Source organism: Mustela erminea, chromosome 18 (assembly GCF_009829155.1).
Source record: "Mustela erminea isolate mMusErm1 chromosome 18, mMusErm1.Pri, whole genome shotgun sequence".
NCBI lineage: Eukaryota > Metazoa > Chordata > Mammalia > Carnivora > Mustelidae > Mustela > Mustela erminea.
In genome coordinates, this window is record NC_045631.1 from 7011169 (window position 1) to 7032457 (window position 21289).

Sequence of the window (21289 nt, forward strand, 5' to 3'; positions counted from 1 at the left end):
TGACCTGAGCCGAAGGCAGCAGCTTAACCCACTGAGCCACCCAGGCGCCCCCCAATACAGTTTTGACCTTGTTCTTCACACAGCTAACACAGTTCCAATGAAGTATATGATAGATATATAATATATAGTTCAGATTTAATATATAAATATGTAATATTTATTAATATATTATTAAGTATATAATTTCGGTATCTAAGATATGATGTATATTATATAATATATAAATGATATTCAATATATCATATATAATATATAACTCGATAATATCATATATAACATATATAATTAATATATTAATAAATTATATTAATATCAATATATAATATATACTTTTACTAAGGTTTGGAGATTTGCAGAGAGAGATTACAGAAAGAGGTCTCCAGTTTTGCTAGCTTCTGTCTTCTCTCCCCCATCTCTGAATTTCTCACCATCTCTCCCCAAAAGAGAAAACTGCACAGCATTAATATCCCAAACAACTCAGCTTACCGTGTCTTTTGCATTTAAATTTGTACGTCCTCCCATCACAGTGCCTAGTGAACAAAATCCTTTAATGTCTACAGAGCGTGTGCTCTATGAGGGAAACAAAGATGGTCTGGCTTCTGCCCTCCATCACTCTGGAAAGGGAGAATGATTTCCATTGATGAAGGATGACACAAAGCAGAAAGAAATGCATAGTCTACGCATTTGAGTTTTATATTAACATTTCTTTTAGTGATAAACCAGAGAAGCAGACAACCCAACATTTTCCCTGCTAGAGTTAGGGTCTTTAGATTACAGTGGATGGAACCCCCAACCCCAACCCAACCTTTGAGGTTGAGCTAGCCTTAGGCATAGCTTCTTTCAGGGTTGTGGGCATAAGACCAGAATTACATGACCTTTCGGGTCACATTCAGAGTTAGGCTCTAGGGCTCAGATGAAGCGGAATAGAGTTGACTCCCCCAGAGAGCAAATAAGAGCCTCAGAACAGACCTGTGGGCTCTGTGTAACCTGACTTGTGTGATGTTCATCCTAGAACCACTCAGTTGTGGGAGAGAGGGATATGGCTATGGGGTAATGATGTGCCAACCACCCTAGCCTGGGTTATGCTCTACTCCTGAAGGTAGAGCCTTCAGGAGAGGAGGATAAAATAATTCTTCCAGAAGACAATGGAAGTCAAGTGGTGAATAGATGCTCGGTGGTAAAACAGCAAGTATCTACAAAAGAAAGTGATATCAAATAAATTATGGGCAAAAGAATATATCCGACCAATGAAAAATTGAGCTACCCCTGGGCACCTGGGTGGCTCAGTTGGTTAAGTGCCTGCCTTTGCCTCAGGTCATGGTCCCGGGGCCCTCAGGTCAAGCAAGTCCTGCGTTGGGCTCCCTGCTGAACAGAGAGTTTGCTTCTCGCTCTCCCTCTCCCTCTCCCTCTGCCCCTCCTCCCCATTCACGTGCTCGCTCTCTCTCTCTCTAAAATAAGAATAATTAAAATAAAAAAAAACAAGCTAACAGACACATAAAAAAATGTCCGACATTGCTAGCCATCAGAGAAATTCAAATCAAAACCACACGAAGATACCATCTTACACCAGTTAGAATGGAAAAAATTAAAAAGGCAGGAAACAACAAATGTTGGAGAGGATGTAGAGAAAGGGAAACCCTCTTACACTGTTGGTGAGAATGCAAATTGGTACAGCCACTTTGGAAAACAGTATGGAGGTTCCTCAAAAAATTAAAAACAGAGCTACCCTATGACCCAGCAATTGCACTACTGGGTATTTACCTCAAAGATACAGATGTAGTGAAAAGAAGGGGTACATGCACCCTAGTGTTCATAGCAGCAATGTCCACAATAGCCAAACTGTGGAAGGAGCCGAGATGCCCTTCAACACGAGTGGTCCGCAAATACAATAGAATATTATTCAGCCATCAGAAAGGATGAATATCCACCATTTGCATCGACATGGACAGGATTGGAGGAGATTATGCTGAGTGAAATAAGTCAAGCAGAGAAAGACAATTATCACAAGGTTTCACTTGTTTGTGGAACCTAAGGAATAGCATGGAGGACGTTAGGAGAAGGAAGGAAAAAACGAAATGGAAATAAGGAGAAACAAACCATGAGAGAGTCTGGATTGTGAAACAATGTTTGTTTCAGAGGGGAGTGGGTTGGGGAATGGTTAGCTTGGTGATAGATATTAAGGAGGGCACGTACTGCAATGAGCACTGGGTGTTACACGAAAACAATGAATCATGGAACACTACATCAAAAACTAATGAAGTGGGGCGCCTGGGTAGCTCAGTGGGTTAAAGCCCCTGCCTTCGGCTCGGGTCGTGATCCAAGGGTCCTGGGATGGAGCCCCGCGTCGGGCTCTCTGCTCAGCGGGGAGCCTGCTTCCCCCTCTCTCTGCCTGCCTCTGTCTGCTTGTGATCTTTCTCTCTCTGTCAAATGAATAAATAAAATCTTAAAAAAAAAAAAAACTAATGAAGTACTGTATGGTGACTAACATAACATAATAATAATAATAAAAGCAATACTAAAAATAGTAATTAGGGGTGCCTGGGTGGCTCAGTGGGTTAAAGCCTCTGCCTTTGGCTCAGGTCATGATCCCAGAGTCCTGGGATCGAGCCCCGCATCGGGCTCTCTGCTCAGCAGGGAGCCTGCTTCCTCCTCTCTCTCTCTCTCTCTGCCTGCCTCTCTGCCTAATTGTAATCTCTGTCATTCAAATAAATAAATAAATAAATAAATCTTAAAAAAAATGTTTTTAAATAGTAATTAAAAAAAAGAAAAATTGTGCTGCCCCAAGTCCCTTACAGCAATGTAAATCCTGACCTATCTTCCTAGGCTCCTCCCCACTCTTGGGTGTCATCAACATAACCAGGGCAGCTGGTCCTTGTGATCCCAAGGTGTGTTTCTCTGTACATGGCAGATCACCTCCAGCTGGCCTAGTGGTCACTTCCCCTTACAGCCCACAGTTCCCTTAGCCAAGCGGCAGCACTTGTAGACTTTGTCCCCTTGACATGGGGTAGAGACCGTTCTCATCCTTTGGAATTTGAAAGACTTGCCCCCTTTCTCTACCCCAGGACATTATGCCCCTGAGCAAACATGTGGGGTCCGGTTCATTGATGGACAACACAACTTTTCTATCTCACTATCTTTGGTTTCTTTGGTTCCTTGTGTTTTATTTACCCTAATTTTTTTTTTATTTTTAAAAGATTTTATTTATTTATTTCTTTATTAGAGAGAGAGACAGTGAGTAGGGAGAGGAGCAGAGGGAGAAGGAGAGAGAGAATCCCAAGCCGACTCCCCACTGAACATCGAATCCAATGCAGGGCTTGACCCCACGAGCTCAAGATCACAACCTGAGCCGAAATCAAGAGCCAGATGCTCAATGAACGGAGCCACGCAGGCACCCCCTTTTTATTTTTAATTTTTAATTTAATAATAGGTTTTAATTTTTTTAAATAATAGGTTTTAATTTTTAATTTTAATTTAATAATAGGTTTTATTTTTAATTTAATAATAGGAACCGTACTTTGCATTGTTCAAAAGCCACTATTGTTGCCTTCATCTGCGACTAGTAGTACCATGACATTACTCTAATTGTGGCTGCTGCTGTGGCTGCTAAAAGGAGCAGTGAAGATAGAGGATGCATACCGGACCACCATCTCCTGTGCTAACGAAGGCAGAGGAACAGCACCTCCAGCAAACCAAGTCAAGAAACAGCTACATGTTTGCGGTGGATCTCCGACAGTGAGGGGTTGGTGCATGGTGCTCTGCTCAACTCAAGGCTTCTGTCCAATAAATGGGTAAAAGAGCTGAGTCTTCCAGATCCGTCTGGAGTAAATCGTTCCCCCGGGTTCTGACGACACTTGGAAAATTGACTAATTAGACTCCAACAGAAATAGCCTCTTGAATTGTTGTGATTCGATTTTGCTTCCGAAAACTGATTATTTTAGACATTACAGCTCCTGCCCACATTGCTGTTATGGCTTCCAAGAAGTTCTTTAGTGTTTGATTATGAGTTCCTTGATGTTGTTTATAAAAACCTGCCGCTCGAGTGTTTTGTTAACAAAACACTGTCTGGGTTTTGAATCCAGAAAGCGGGGGCTGTACCAGGCTGAAATCTCCCAAAACAATCTAATGAAAACGTTTCTCCTCCAAATCAAATTTGCCAGATGATTGACTCTATTATTTAAATTTTGTGTGGCTTCTGATACATTAGGAAGGGCGCCCTGAGAAACGTAAAGTTATGATTATTGTATCAAATTTGAAAATCTCTGTGCTGAGCAGATGCTGGCTGTTTTTGTCTATTTCCATAACAGCATTTAAAAGGCATTAAGTGTTGTGATTGTGGGGTTATTTTTGTTTGGTTCTTGTCATCAATTCAATATATAATACAATAAATTTTGAAGATATATTTTTATGGAATTGCACTGGGGAATGAGAAAGTTATTGTTTTCCATGGGACTCATTGAAAGGATGATGCCGTGTTAATGATAATGGCCTTTAGAAATGTTCCACGTTCAAGAACATTCCCATCTGAAGCTATGCCCCTTAAATCACTCTCTCAGCTTGTGCCATCATTTTAGGAAAAGAGCACATTAACCTCCGTGACTACTATCATCACTAGCCTCATTTTGATCAGAACGCTTATTCAGAGCCAACACGGCCCCGAGTGTGGAATGACGTGGAACGTTCTGCCTCATTTTCTTAGCTAGCTTTATGAGGCTTTCATTACCTGCTAGGTTAAGACTCCCGTTGGCCACCAAGCCCTCAGTGGAGATTCCCAGCTCAGGCCATAAGACCTGGCATTGTTATACAGAAACCCCAAAGCCTGAAGACTTCAAGCCTTGCCATTGTGGCATACACCAATTTTGTGGACGTGAGACGGGACCAGAACAGTTGTTTCTATTAAGAAAACAGACACACAAGGGTGCCTGGGTGACTCAGTGTGTTGAGCGTTCAACTCTTGGTTTCAGCTCACGTCATGATCTCATGGGTCATGGGATTGAGCCCCGCGTTGGGCCTCACACTCAGCACAGAATCTACTTGAGTTTCTCTGTCTTTGCCTCTTCCCCTACTCGTACTTTCTCCCTCTCTCTTTCAATAAATAAATAAAACCTTAAAAAAAAGAAAAGAAAAGAAAACACACACAAGTACAAATTTCCCCATCCCAAATCTCAAAAGGCCCATGAAAATAGGAAGGTAAGAATAGAACCCAAGAGATGCATAGGTTAAGGCAGCCTATGGATCACTTATATTGGAAAGAAGGAAGAAAAAGAAAACTTCCAATTAAGCACCGCAAATTCAATAAACAGGGACATGGCAGGTGATGTAAATGACCCAGGCAAGCCCAGTGAAAGAGGTGGGTATGATTAGGGACTGGAAAGGACATTCCCAGTAAAAGCTAAGTTGTTTCTGTCTGCAGCAACAATTGTAGCCAATAGCAACCCTTGTGGGCAGCTATTTGGAGGGTTTTTTTTTTTTTTAAGATTTTATTTATTTGTCAGAGAGAGAGAGGGAGAATGAGCAAGCTCAGGCAGACAGAATGGCAGACAGAGGCAGAGGGAGAAGCAGGCTCCCCGCCGAGCAAGGAGCCTGGGACTTGATCCCAGGACGCTGGGATCATGACCTGAGCTGAAGGCAGCTGCTTAACCAACTGAGCCACCCAGGCGTCCCAGCTATTTGGAGTTTTAAAGAGAATTTCGAATTTCAATTTCCATGAGAAATCTAACTTTTAAAAAAAATTATTTTACTGGAGAGAGTGTGAGAGAGAGAGTGAGTGGGGGGAGGGGCAGAAGGAGAGGGAGAATCTCAAACGGATGCCCCACTGAGTGTGGAGCCCAATGAAGAGCCCCATCTCACAACCCTGAGATCATGACCTGAGCCGAAATCGAGGGTCAGATGCTCAATCAACTGAGCCACCCAGGTGCCCCGGATACCTAACTTTAAAATGTCTTAAGGATTGTGTGTGTGTATGTGTGCATTTGTGTATAAATATTAATAAATGCAACTGGGGGGGATCATTATGAGATTTCCATTTGAAAGCAGACTTGGGCACAAGGTTTAAGAAATTAGCTTTTTGACACAAGTATTATGAAAAATAAAAGACACTGTGGGGAGCGCCTGGGTGGCTCAGTCGGTTAAGCATCTACCTTCTGCTCAGGTCATGATCTTATAGTCCCAGGGTCGAGCCCCGCATCAGGCTCCGTGTTCAGCAGGGAGTCTGCTTCTCCTTCTGCCCCTTACCCCGCTTGTGTTCTCTCTCTCTCATCCTCTCTCAAATAAATAAAGTCTTAAAAAAAAAAAAAAAAGCAATGCACCTAACTAGTGAATATATGCAAAAATATATATATTTTTAAAGCAAGACACTAGTGGCAAATAAAAGAAAAATAAGGGGGAGGGGGAGAAGAGCAACCAACATTGTCTTTGTAACCCCAGAGTCTCCTGAGATCACCAGGTTTTATGGACAGAAGGGTGGCAGTCCCACCCTCACAATGGTAGGACTCCAGCCAGGCCTCCCCTCTTATGGTTCTTTCTGGGAACTCCTAGAGAAAGTTCCCAGCTGTGGGACCACACCAACTCCTGTTTCCCTCACTCCAGCCCCACTCTGCAGAAAAGCCAGCTCAAGGAGATCACTGGCCCTTCTCCTGCTTTGGAAGCTTTGCCAAAGGTACCTCACCACCAGTCAGTGCTCTGGGAAGAGCAGGAAAGTGGAAAATACTCTCTTTCCTACCCTGTGTCTGACATTATTATGGGCCTTTCCCTGTCATGGATTCTGCCATCACCTTGCTCTCCCCCAAGGGTCAGGCTGAGCTACGCTATTACGCTGATGTTACAGAGCATCTTGGCTGAATCCAACCAGAGCTGCCTTTGTTGGCACACGAAATGCAAGGGGGTGTTTGTTTTGGACAAAAGACAGAAGGGAGGTGGGCACATGGAGGAGACAGAGAGAGGAAGAGTCTCCATCCAACCCTCGAAGGGTGGGAGGTGTTAGCAGTGACATCTGTTAGCACGTACTAAGTGTAAAACACACTTGGCACTTTGAATCTGTTTCCTTGCTCAGTCCGCCTATCAACTCAACTGATACCATAATCTTTATGACTCGGATAAGACTCAGAGAGCTTGATGAACTCAGATAGTTCATGGGCTGAAGATGGACCTGGGATCCTGGCCAGACAGCTCTTTCCACCACCATATTCTGTGTTTCCAGAATAAAGAGGTCAAGGATGGCTTTACCATGAGCAGGTAAGACCTCAGACTTAAGCCTCATGAGTTTTGGGTAACCGTATTTCGAGAAGAATACTAACAAGTCGTAAGGTCTACAATGAAGAGAAACCAAGAGACTCAAAACTAAGCCTTCTGAGGACTGGCCCAAATAAATAAAAACTTTCAACCTGAGAAGAAATTTAACAGAAAAGAGAAGGTGGTCGTTTTCTCCAATTACTTGCAAGGGGGACACATTGTCTGTGTGGTTATAGAGTATATGTGAATGGTAGTTAGAAACAGAAACCTTGTGGTTTTGTTCTCTTTCATGAAGGGAGTTTCTTGCATGATCTTTGGGTTCCGCATCCTAAATGACATCCTAAAAGACATTCGAGAGAGTCCAGTGAACTACTTTTCAGGAGTGTTTTTGGAACAATTTCTCAAAACATGGTCCCTGGGCCAGGATTATCACCACCATCATCACCTGAGGCCTCGTTAGAGATGCCGATTCTCTGGTGGTCCCTCTCCAGACTGCTGAATCAGAAAGCCTGGGGTTGGGCCCCAGCTGTCTGCATTTTAACAAAAGCAGACATTGCATTTTTGTTGACACTTGTTCATGCTGAGTTTTGAGAACCATCACTGTAGTGTGTCTGTCCTGCCCTCCAGATGCTGCATTTCTCACCTCATCCCTACGTCACTGATGTTTATAACAGGCTTGGAACATGATAGGTATGCCTTCTTCATTGTTTGAGGAACTTATGACTTACCCCTGAAGGAGAACATTTCTGGAGATACGATTCTCAATTGTAGTCCCTCAAGCACAACCCTCAAGATGGAATGCTTATTAAAAATGCAGATTTTTGGGGGGAGGAGTCAAGATGGCGGAGAAGTAGCAGGCTGAGACTGCTTCAGCTAGCCGGAGATCAGCTAGATAGCTTATCTAAAGATTGCAAACACCTGAAAATCCATCGGCAGATCGAAGAGAAGAAGAACAGCAATTCTGGAAACAGAAAAACAACCACTTTCTGAAAGGTAGGACCGGCGGAGAAGTGAATCCAAAGCGACGGGAAGATAGACCCCGGGGGGAGGGGCCGGCTCCCGGCAAGCGGCAGAGCAACGGCGCACAAAATCAGGACTTTTAAAAGTCTGTTCCGCTGAGGGACATCCTCCAGAGGCTAAACCGGGGTGAAGCCCACGCGGGGTCAGCGTGGCCTCAGGTCCCGCAGGGTCACAGAAGGATCAGGGGTGTCTGAGTGTCGCAGACCTTGCAGGTATTGGAATGGGAAAGCCGGCTACAGAGACAGCCGACAGTAAGCTCACAGCTCGGTGTTACCTGGAACTGGTCGCAGGCTCGGTGAGCTCGGAGCGCGGCCGGAGGTCAGACAGACGGGAGTAACTGGGCGCTGTTCTCTGAGGGTGCACTGAGGAGTGCGGCCCTGGGCTCTCGGCTCCTCCGGGCCGGAGACCAGGAGGCCGCCATTTGTATTCCCGTCCTCCGGAACTCTACGGAAAGCGCTCAGGGAACAAAAGCTCCTGAAAGCAAACCCGAGCGGATTACTCACCCCGGCCCGGGTAAAGGCGGTGTAATTCCGCCTGGGGCAAAGACACTTGAGAATCACTACAACAGGCCCCTCCCCCAGAAGATCAACAAGAAATCCAGCCGAGACCAAGTTCACCTACCAAGGAGTGCGGTTTCAATACCAAGGAGAGCAGCAGAATTCCAGAGGAGGAGAAAGCCAAGCACGGAACTCATGGCTTTTTCCCTGTGATTTTTTTTTAGTCTTAGAGTTAATTTAATTTTTTTCTTTTTCATTTTTTTTTTTTTCTCGCCTTCGGGTAAAATTTTTTTTTTTTTAACTGTTACCTTTTTCTTTTTTAACGATTTTTTACTAGTTTATCTAATATATATATTTTTTCTTTTTTACATTTTTCTTAGGTGTCTTCCTTTCTTTTTTTAATTCTATTCTTTTCTTTTTTCTGTTTTTTTTTTTTTCTTTTTTCTTTTTTTTTCTTTCTTCCTTTTTGAACCTCTTTTTATCCCCTTTCTCCCCCCTCACGATTCTGGATCTCTTCTAATTTGGTTAAAGCATTTTTTCCTGGGGTTGTTGCCACCCTTTTAGTATTTTACTTGCCCCTTCATATACTCTTATCTGGACAAAATGACAAGACGGAAAAATTCAACACAAAAAAAAGAACAAGAGGCAGTACCGAAGGCTAGGGACCTAATCAATACAGACATTGGTAATATGTCAGATCTAGAGTTCAGAATGACAATTCTCAAGGTTCTAGCCGGGCTCGAAAAAGGCATGGAAGATATTAGAGAAACCCTCTCGAGAGATATAAAAGCCCTTTCTGGAGAAATAAAAGAACTAAAATCTAACCAAGTTGAAATAAAAAAAGCTATTAATGAAGTGCAATCAAAAATGGAGGCTCTCACTGCTAGGATAAATGAGGCAGAAGAAAGAATTAGTGATATAGAAGACCAAATGACAGAGAATAAAGAAGCTGAGCAAAAGAGGGACAAACAGCTACTGGACCACGAGGGGAGAATTTGAGAGATAAGTGACACCATAAGACGAAACAACATTAGAATAATTGGGATTCCAGAAGAAGAAGAAAGAGAGAGGGGAGCAGAAGGTATACTGGAGAGAATTATTGGGGAGAATTTCCCCAATATGGCAAAGGGAACGAGCATCAAAATTCAGGAGGTTCAGAGAACGCCCCTCAAAATCAATAGGAATAGGCCCACACCCCGTCACCTAATAGTAAAATTTACAAGTCTCAGTGACAAAGAGAAAATCCTGAAAGCAGCCCGGGAAAAGAAGTCTGTAACATACAATGGTAAAAATATTAGATTGGCAGCTGACTTATCCACAGAGACCTGGCAGGCCAGAAAGAGCTGGCATGATATTTTCAGAGCACTAAACGAGAAAAACATGCAGCCAAGAATACTATATCCAGCTAGGCTATCATTGAAAATAGAAGGAGAGATTAAAAGCTTCCAGGACAAACAAAAACTGAAAGAATTTGCAAATACCACACCAGCTCTACAGGAAATATTGAAAGGGGTCCTCTAAGCAAAGAGAGAGCCTACAAGTGGTAGATCAGAAAGGAACAGAGACCATATACAGTAACAGTCAACTTACAGGCAATACAATGGCACTAAATTCATATCTCTCAATAGTTACCCTGAATGTTAATGGGCTAAATGCCCCTGTCAAAAGACACAGGGTATCAGAATGGATAAAAAAACAAAACCCATCTATATGTTGCCTCCAAGAAACTCATTTTAAGCCCGAAGACACCTCCAGATTTAAAGTGAGGGGGTGGAAAAGAATTTACCATGCTAATGGACATCAGAAGAAAGCAGGAGTGGCAATCCTTATATCAGATCAATTAGATTTTAAGCCAAAGACTATAATAAGAGATGAGGAAGGACACTATATCATACTCAAAGGGTCTGTCCAACAAGAAGATTTAACAATTTTAAATATCTATGCCCCCAACGTGGGAGCAGCCAACTATATAAACCAATTAATAACAAAATCAAAGAAACACATCAACAATAATACAATAATAGTAGGGGACTTTAACACTCCCCTCACTGAAATGGACAGATCATCCAAGCAAAAGATCAGCAAGGAAATAAAGGCCTTAAACGACACACTGGACCAGATGGACATCACAGATATATTCAGAATATTTCATCCCAAAGCAACAGAATACACATTCTTCTCTAGTGCACATGGAACATTCTCCAGAATAGATCACATCCTCGGTCCTAAATCAGGACTCAACCGGTATCAAAAGATTGGGATCATTCCCTGCATATTTTCAGACCACAATGCTCTAAAGCTAGAACTCAACCACAAAAGGAAGTTTGGAAAGAACCCAAATACATGGAGACTAAACAGCATCCTTCTAAAGAATGAATGGGTCAACCGGGAAATTAAAGAAGAATTGAAAAAAATCATGGAAACAAATGATAATGAAAATACAACGGTTCAAAATCTGTGGGACACAACAAAGGCAGTCCTGAGAGGAAAATATATAGTGGTACAAGCCTTTCTCAAGAAACAAGAGAGGTCTCAGGTACACAACCTAACCCTCCACCTAAAGGAGCTGGAGAAAGAACAAGAAAGAAACCCTAAGCCCAGCAGGAGAAGAGAAATCATAAAGATCAGAGCAGAAATCAATGAAATAGAAACCAAAAAAACAATAGAACAAATCAACGAAACTAGGAGCTGGTTCTTTGAAAGAATTAATAAAATTGATAAACCCCTGGCCCGACTTATCAAAAAGAAAAGAGAAAGGACCCAAATAAATAAAATCATGAATGAAAGAGGAGAGATCACAACTAACACCAAAGAAATACAAACTATTATGAGAACATACTATGAGCAACTCTACGCCAATAAATTTGACAATCTGGAAGAAATGGATGCATTCCTAGAAACATATAAACTACCACAACTGAACCAGGAAGAAATAGAAAGCCTGAACAGACCCATAACCAGTAAGGAGATTGAAACAGTCATTAAAAATCTCCAAACAAACAAAAGCCCAGGGCCAGACGGCTTCCCGGGGGAATTCTACCAAACATTTAAAGAAGAACTAATTCCGATTCTCCTGAAACTGTTCCAAAAAATAGAAATGGAAGGAAAACTTCCAAACTCATTTTATGAGGCCAGCATCACCTTGATCCTAAAACCAGACAAGGATCCCACCAAAAAAGAGAGCTATAGACCGATATCCTTGATGAACACAGATGCGAAAATACTCAACAAAATACTAGCCAATAGGATTCAACAGTACATTAAAAAGATTATTCACCACGACCAAGTGGGATTTATTCCAGGGCTGCAAGGTTGGTTCAACATCCGCAAATCAGTCAATGTGATACAACACATCAATAAAAGAAAGAACAAGAACCATATGATACTCTCAATAGATGCTGAAAAAGCATTTGACAAAGTACAGCATCCCTTCCTGATCAAAACTCTTCAAAGTGTAGGGATAGAGGGCACATACCTCAATATCATCAAAGCCATCTATGAAAAACCCACCGCAAATATCATTCTCAATGGAGAAAACCTGAAAGCTTTTCCGCTAAGGTCAGGAACACGGCAGGGATGTCCATTATCACCACTGCTATTCAACATAGTACTAGAGGTCCTAGCCTCAGCAATCAGACAACAAAAGGAAATTAAAGGCATCCAAATCGGCAAAGAAGAAGTCAAATTATCACTCTTCGCAGATGATATGATACTATATGTGGAAAACCCAAAAGACTCCACTCCAAAACTGCTAGAACTTATACAGGAATTCAGTAAAGTGTCAGGATATAAAATCAATGCACAGAAATCAGTTGCATTTCTCTACACCAACAGCAAGACAGAAGAAAGAGAAATTAAGGAGTCAATCCCATTTACAATTGCACCCAAAACCATAAGATACCTAGGAATAAACCTAACCAAAGAGACACAGAATCTATACTCAGAAAACTATAAAGTACTCATGAAAGAAACTGAGGAAGACACAAAGAAATGGAAAAATGTTCCATGCTCCTGGATTGGAAGAATAAATATTGTGAAAATGTCTATGCTACCTAAAGCAATCTACACATTTAATGCAATTCCTATCAAAGTACCATCCATCTTTTTCAAAGAAATGGAACAAATAATGCTAAAATTTATATGGAACCAGAAAAGACCTCGAATAGCCAAAGGGATATTGAAAAAGAAAGCCAACGTTGGTGGCATCACAATTCCGGACTTCAAGCTCTATTACAAAGCTGTCGTCATCAAGACAGCATGGTACTGGCACAAAAACAGACACATAGATCAATGGAACAGAATAGAGAGCCCAGAAATAGACCCTCAACTCTATGGTCAACTAATCTTCGACAAAGCAGGAAAGAATGTCCAATGGCAAAAAGACAGCTTCTTCAATAAATGGTGCTGGGAAAATTGGACAGCCACATGCAGAAAAATGAAATTGGACCATTTCCTTACACCACACACAAAAATAGACTCAAAATGGATGAAGGACCTCAATGTGCGAAAGGAATCCATCAAAATCCTTGAGGAGAACACAGGCAGCAACCTCTTTGACCTCAACCGCAGCAACATCTTCCTCGGAACAACGCAAAAGGCAAGGGAAGCAAGGGCAAAAATGAACTATTGGGATTTCATCAAGATCAAAAGCTTTTGCACAGCAAAGGAAACAGTTAACAAAATCAAAAGACAACTGACAGAATGGGAGAAGATATTTGCAAATGACATATCAGATAAAGGACTAGTGTCCAGAATCTATAAAGAACTTAGCAAACTCAACACCCAAAGAACAAATAATCCAATCAAGAAATGGGCAGAGGACATGAACAGACATTTCTGCAAAGAAGACATCCAGATGGCCAACAGACACATGAAAAAGTGCTCCATATCACTCGGCATCAGGGAAATACAAATCAAAACCACAATGAGATATCACCTCACACCAGTCAGAATGGCTAAAATCAACAAGTCAGGAAATGACAGATGCTGGCGAGGATGCGGAGAAAGGGGAACCCTCCTACACTGTTGGTGGGAATGCAAGCTGGTGCAGCCACTCTGGAAAACAGCATGGAGGTTCCTCAAAATGTTGAAAATAGAACTGCCCTATGACCCAGCAATTGCACTATTGGGTATTTACCCTAAGGATACAAACGTAGTGATCCAAAGGGGCACATGCACCCGAATGTTTATAGCAGCAATGTCCACAATAGCCAAACTATGGAAAGAACCTAGATGTCCATCAACAGATGAATGGATCAAGAAGATGTGGTATATATACACAATGGAATACTATGCAGCCATCAAAAGAAATGAAATCTTGCCATTTGCGACAACATGGATGGAACTAGAGCGTATCATGCTTAGCGAAATAAGTCAAGCAGAGAAAGACAACTATCATATGATCTCCCTGATATGAGGAAGTGGTGATGCAACATGGGGGCTTAAGTGGGTAGGAGAAGAATAAATGAAACAAGATGGGATTGGGAGGGAGACAAACCATAAGTGACTTTTAATCTCACAAAACAAACTGAGGGTTGCTGGGGGGAGGGGGTTTGGGAGAAGGGGGTGGGATTATGGACATTGGGGAGGGTATGTGCTTTGGTGAGTGCTGTGAAGTGTGTAAACCTGGTGATTCACAGACCTGTACCCCTGGGGATAGAGTATTATGCCTCCATCAGAAAGGATGAATACCCAACTTTTGTAGCAACATGGACGGGACTGGAAGAGATTATGCTGAGTGAAATAAGTCAAGCAGAGAGAGTCAATTATCATATGGTTTCACTTATTTGTAGAGCATAACAAATAGCATGGAGGACATGGGGACTTAGAGTGGAGAAGGGAGTTGGGGGAAATTGGAAGGGAAGGTGAACCATGAGAGACTATGGACTCTGAAAAACAATCTGAGGGTTTTGAAGGGACGGGGGGTGGGAGGTTGGGGTACCAGGTGGTGGGTATTATAGAGGGCACGGATTGCATGGAGCACGGGGTGTGGTGCAAAAATAATGAATACTGTTATGCTGAAAAAAAAAAAAAAAAAGAATAACGATGATTACTGAGGTGATTTTGAGGGAGTGATTCAGAAAAATAGAATAAATACTAAAACTCACTTCATAAAAATATAATTTTTCTTCAAACATATTAGAACTTAGAAACTTACAGGTAATCTATCAATATTTGTTAAACTAATATTTACTGAATAAATTATTTGGTCTTTGGTTAAATTTAAAAAAAAAAATGCAGATTTTTGGGTCTCTACCCTATCATACTACCACACATATACCTATGGTATCCAGCTCTCTAGACTAGAACCCAGGAACGTGTATATTAATTACCTAAATAATTATACATATGCCACTTTTTTAAAAAAAATGTACATATTTCTGAACTAGGTAATAAGCACATTCACATGCCACAGCATTCAAAGCCTACAAAGAGGAATTCCAAGAAGAGTCAATCCTTCTAGCACCTTCTATCCACCCACCAGCTCCCTTTCTGCCACACAATCACAGGAAGGGGGGTTGGTTTTGTTTGTTTGTTTGTTCGTTTTTCATGGATCCTTTCAGAAGTTTTATACTTGAACAAGCATTTACATACACACAAGCCTACGTGCACACACACGTACACACTAAAAAAAAAAAAAAATTGTATTGTCTCTTCTGTCCCTTGGTTTTTTCCCTCTCAATCATGTATCTAGAGTCTATATTTACACAAGTTCACCAAGTGATATTGTTAAAGTCTTGGTGGGAATGTACGTTGGTGCAGCCACTATGGAAAACAGCATGGCGAGTCCTCCAAACATGAAATACAGAACTACCGTATGAGCCAGTAATTCCACTTCCAGGTATAATTTAAAGGAAACAAGGACACTAATTCAAAAAGACATCAGCAGCCCCATGTTCTGCCTTAGTTATAACAGCTGAGACTTGGAAGCAGTCCAAGTGCAAACACACTTTTTGGAACTACTTTTGTGAATTTTTGGACAGAATTTGAAAACTCTGTTTCTGTAAGTCGTGTACTCTTCGGACACTTCTCAGTTAAATACGAGCTCATCCCGTATCCAGGACCTCACAAGTTATGAAGCAATAGGATCTGAATGAATGAGGTAATATTTATTTATTCATATATTAATTAACTAATATTAATTTATGTTTATTCTGATATTCTTGTTCTGCCTCTCTGTCATGTGTCTCCCTAGAGTGGAGTAAAAAGGCGCTTCTGGGAAGAGACTGGGTCTTTTCTTTCTGTTCCTACATACCCCACACTTAGGGTAGTAGCACCTAGCACATGGTTGACACTCAGTAAATGACCAAGGGAATGAGTAAGTGTGCAGTGTATGTGGCTGGGTATGAGCAGGATTGCCTGAGTTGTATGGACCTATTGGCCCAGCATAGTCCCAAATACTGAAGTTCAGGGGGCTTGTGCAGGAGACAGAAGGTTTAAGCCTCTTTGCTTCATGCCTGGTGTTTTGCAGGGTAGTTGAAAGTATTTGAGGCCAGGAAGTCAGCAGATGCATGCTGAAGGACGTCTTGTTCAAAGGTAGGTTGCCTGCAATGAAGGAGGTGTAGCAGCCCAACAGAGCAAACAAGCCAACAAAAGCCCTAAAACCAGCAAACAGAACCACCCTCCAGCCAGCCAGTCCCTCAGGGCAAACACAGTTCCAACTCCTAAAGGACTCCCTGTCTTCCCAGCCTGGATTCATAGCTCCCTGATCTCCAGACTGATGAGTGAAGTAAGACAAACAGCTAATATTTCTAAATTGTAGGCAGGTTATCTTTACTAATGGTTAAAAAAAAGGGGGGGGGCAAACAGAACTTATGAAAAATATGTTTTTCCTGTAATTTATCCCCCCTAGAAGGCAGAGATTTAACTTAAAAGACCCTCTTTGGGAGTGCCTGGGTGGCTCAGTGGGTTAAGCCTCTGTCTTCGGCTCAGGTCATGATCTCAGGGTCCTGGGATCGAGCCCCGCATCAGGCTATCTGCTCAGCAGGGAGCCTGCCTCCCCCACCCTTCCTGCCTCTCTGCCTACTTGTGATCTCTCTCTCTGTCAAATAAATAAAAACTTAAAAAAAAAAAAAAAGACCCTCTGTGAAGCTTGAGAGTACCAACTAGGTCCTCCCAGGGCTTTTTAAAGACAGAAAAACAAGCCGGGGTTATTAAAGGGTAGAGCCTCGAGCTGTTGTGTAAGACAAGGGTGTGTTAAGAATAGGAGTAAATGAGCCTAGAACTGCTGGAGTCTAGAAGACAAGGAGGTATAAATAGCCAAATCAAAGGATGCCTTTTCTAAGCTGTCCTTTTTGCTGGGCATTCCGTGGGAGAGCTGTGCCTGCGGCAGCCCCACTGGATGGGGGTAGGGGCAGGGAGCGGGGATTCAACAGTGGATCAAGCAAGTGAGTGGACCACACTCTCTCTGCATTCTGTTTTGTTTTTTTTTTCCTTTGGAGGCATCTCACATCCATCCCAGTGCCTCTGCCTGCAGGAGAGGACTTGAGATAAAATGCAGACAGAGCATCCCTCAGGCATAGGAGGACCCAGAGGCTTAATGAAGATGTGGACACAAAAAGGCCTCCAGTGGATAAAACCACCTAAACCGCAGTGAAAATCAAATTTCCAATAGTAACAGTCAAAACAATATTGTGCTAAGACGCTTAAAAAGATATACAGCTGGGGCACCTGGGCTCGGTTGAGCATTTCAGCTTGATTTCAGCTCAGGTCATGATCTCAGGGTCCTAGGATCAACCCTGGCTCTGTGCTCAGCATAGAGTTTGCTTGAGATTCTTTCTCTCTCTGCCCCTCCCCAACTCGCTTGCACTCTCTCTCCCTCTCTCAAATAAAGAAGTCTTCAAAAAAATAAAATCTCCAAAAATACCCCATGGATGACTTTTCTGCCTCTACAATGTCTCTGTTCTGGAGTGGAAAAGTATTTACTTTCATTTGATGGATTCCCAGAATTCTGTCTCTGCGCCTCAATTCACTTTCTGACTTACAAGTCCATTCCATTCCATTCCATTTCATTCCATTCCATTCCATTCCACAGATATTCAATCATCACCTAGTATGGCCAAGACACTACATTAAGCACTTTGAAGGTGCATAAATGTACAAGGCGAGAGACCTAAGTATTGGTGGTAGAAACGGTCTTAGAAGTCATTCATTAATTCATTCACATAGATACTGAATCACCACCACGTAACTAGCCTTGTGTCCCCTAGAACACTCAGCAGAGAGCAGTAAGCCACAACAGGCAAGCCTCTGGTTCCCATGATCCAAGGGTACATTCTAGCATCCTCTGAAGAGCTGGTGAGACATCGAATGTCATACGACCCTACACCACCGTCTGGTAAGTAATAAGATGTGTACAAAGTGACCATTAGAACAAGCAAAACATGACAAGGGCTCTGGGAAAGGTGGAGAGGGCATGAGGTTATAGAGGGAAAGCCCACTTCTAGGGTGGTGGTCACAGATGCCCTATCAAAGGGCCCTAAGATGACAAGGATTATGTAAGTGTTTAATTCCCAAAGTATGAGATCTCCAACTCTGTTCTTCTTTCCCAAGACTGTTTTGGCTAGTTAGGGGCCCTTGCGATTCTATGGGAGTTTTACCACTGACTCTTCCTTTTTGGGGGAGAAAGAAAGGCCACTGGGATTTTAATGGGAATTGCATTGAATCTGTGGGTTGTTTTGCAGCCCACTGCCATCTGGATAATATGAAGTGTTGCAAATCCATAAGCAGGGATGTTTTCCAATTCGTTATGTCTTACTTCTTTTTAGCAATATTTTTGATCATTTTCAGTGTGTATATCTTGGCCCCCTTGGTTAAATTCATTTCTAAGTATTTTATTCTTTTTGATGCTATTGTAAATGAGATTGTTTTCTTAATTTCCTTTTTGGATCACTTGTTGCTAGTTCATTGTTAGATAATTCATGCCCATTTTTGCTTATTAATCTTGCATCTTGAGACCTTGGTCTGTTCGTTTACTGGCACTAATGGATTTTTAAAAAGTAGATTCTCTAAGATTTTCCATGTATAAGATCATGTCATCAGTGAATAGTTTTACTTTCTCCTTCCAATTTGAGTGCTTTTATTTCTTTTTCTTCCCAAATTGCTCTGACTAGACTATCTAGTATTATGTTCAGCGAAGTGGCAAGAGTAGATGTCCTTGTCTTATTTCTGATCTTGGAAGAACAACTTTCAGCCTTTCACCATGAGGTCTGATGCTAAATGTGTTTCCCTCTCCCCCCACCCCCGCATAAATGTCCTTTACCGGGTGGAGGAAATTGTCTTCTGTTCCTGTTTCTGAGTGTTTCATCATAAAAAGATGTTGAATTTTGTCAATGGTGCTTCTTTATCAGCTGAGAAAACCATTTGGTTTCTCCCCCTTTCCTATTAATGTGCACGTTATATTGGCTGATTTTGATATGTAAAACCTCCATTGCATTCCTGGAATAAATCCCACTTGGTCACGGTATATAATCCTTTTAATAGGCCGCTGGATTTGGAGGGATTCTTTCTTAAGTAATTAAATTAATCTAGTACATAAAGGGGCTCCCAGTTAGATTCCTGGGGATGGGGGGGCATGCTATCAAAGGAGAAAGATGGCGATCATTAACCTCCTACACGAGTGTAGGGATAGCAAGCAGAGAAATTAGAAGGGAAAATGCAGACTTTCCTCTTGCTGGCTTGAAGAAGACTCAGGAAAGACTACGTAAAGGCCTTAAGTTGCCCCAAAAGAGGCCTGATGCAGGGTGAAGCTTTGAAATCCCAGTTGAGTATCCTGGTTCATAATGTCATGGTGTGGCTATCCTGAACAGGGTCCGGGCAGTAGATTATAGTGAAGTGAGAACAAGTAGAATAATTTCCAATGCTCTAATGATAATTTTATGATTAACTCATATTCCTATTATTTATTGATACTTAACAAACCACTCCGAAATGTAATGACTTATTATCAAGACAACGGTGGTGTTATCTCTGGCAATTTCCGAGGATTAGGAATTTGGAGAGGGTTCAGACAGGCAGTCCGGGGTTGAGGTCTCTCATGTCAGTCAAACAGGCTTCTGGATGTCTCTCTCTTTCTCTCTCTCCTTGTCTAGTCTCATGGTTTCTCCCTGAGACTTTTGCCACATTGGCCACCTTTGGTGTTGTCATAGTAGGAGGATTTTGTGCTAGCTTGAGTGCTCCAGAGCCCCAGGCTAAAGCCTCATGTCTCATGACCAGTTTCCAGAGCCATCCGGCCTTGCTTTTCCCACAGCCTGGGTTGACCCCACCCTCAGGTTGGCCAGATTCAAGAAAGGGGACACAGCTCCCACCTGGCCATGCCAGGCGAGTCAAAAACTTACAGTGAGGTTTTCAAACCACCATACTTCCCTTGAGTGATGAGTTAAATGGCATTTTATTTCACCGACAGGAAAACGTAAGCCCTTGATCCTGCAGCACAGACCTTGTCATGTGGCCCTCAGATCTCACGGCAAAGCAGGAGTGTTCAGTCAGTGACCGACAGAATGTTCGAGAACAAGCCATCAGTCCCTCGAGTCCTGCCTTTGCCATTCACATCTAAACTGAGAGTTTCACGAACTGTTGCAACCCCCGATACAGATGTATAAAGCATATCTTCCAGATTACCGCATTCTAGTTTTCTTTATGTGAAGTTGAAGGAACGATCATAAAATACCATAGAGTCAAGACCCTCACTGTCTCCATGGCTGACACGTCCTCGCTGTTTTCATTTGGATGAATCATTTCCCCTGCTCCACAGAGCACAGAGCACAAAGCTGCTGAGCCCTTAAGTGATCGCGGTGGTACAAGAATGATGTGCTGTGTGTGTGCAGAGGAGGTCCCACTGTATAAATAAAAGGTTGCTCATTTATTTATGATGCAAAAATCCATTGTGCATTCAGCAGAAGGAATCAGCTATTACTTATTCAGAACTCCCTGTCTCCAGGTAGGGCTTTTTGTGGATATGAAGCACGTCAGCTCTCACGACTTTAAAGCATGTAATTTTCTTTCTGATTGTGGTAGATGTTCTCTCTTGAAGTGGGTGGCGTTGTGGTAACCTACCTGTACATTTGATAGACTTCTAGTTGATCATACCATTTTCACCTGAACCTTCCATTGCCCTGGAGTCAAATGCCCAGGAGTTATGACAGACGGATCTCGGGAGTTGATTCATTCACTGGTCTATGCCTTCTCTCCCCTTCCCCCCAAGTAGAAGGACTACCTCACAAAATCACTTAAGTGTGTCCTGGGAGCCAACGTTTTCTCAGGCATTGCTGACTTATCCTCATTCTAGGGAGGGCAGGCACAATGAGGGTGATGGCGTTATTTCTCAGGTGTGTTTTGGCCCTTCAACTGCCTTTCCTTCACATGAATTCTAAATCCATCACCTCACATGGCCAGATGGGGCAATCTGGTTTCTAGAGTCTGCATGGAAACTGTAAGTAGTCAAAAAAGAGATGTCCATTGCCTACTGTGAAGGTACCCCCAGGGGTTCGTTGGTCTTCGGATCCATGCACAGCAGTCCCTTGGTTGTTAACAAGGGAAGATCTGTG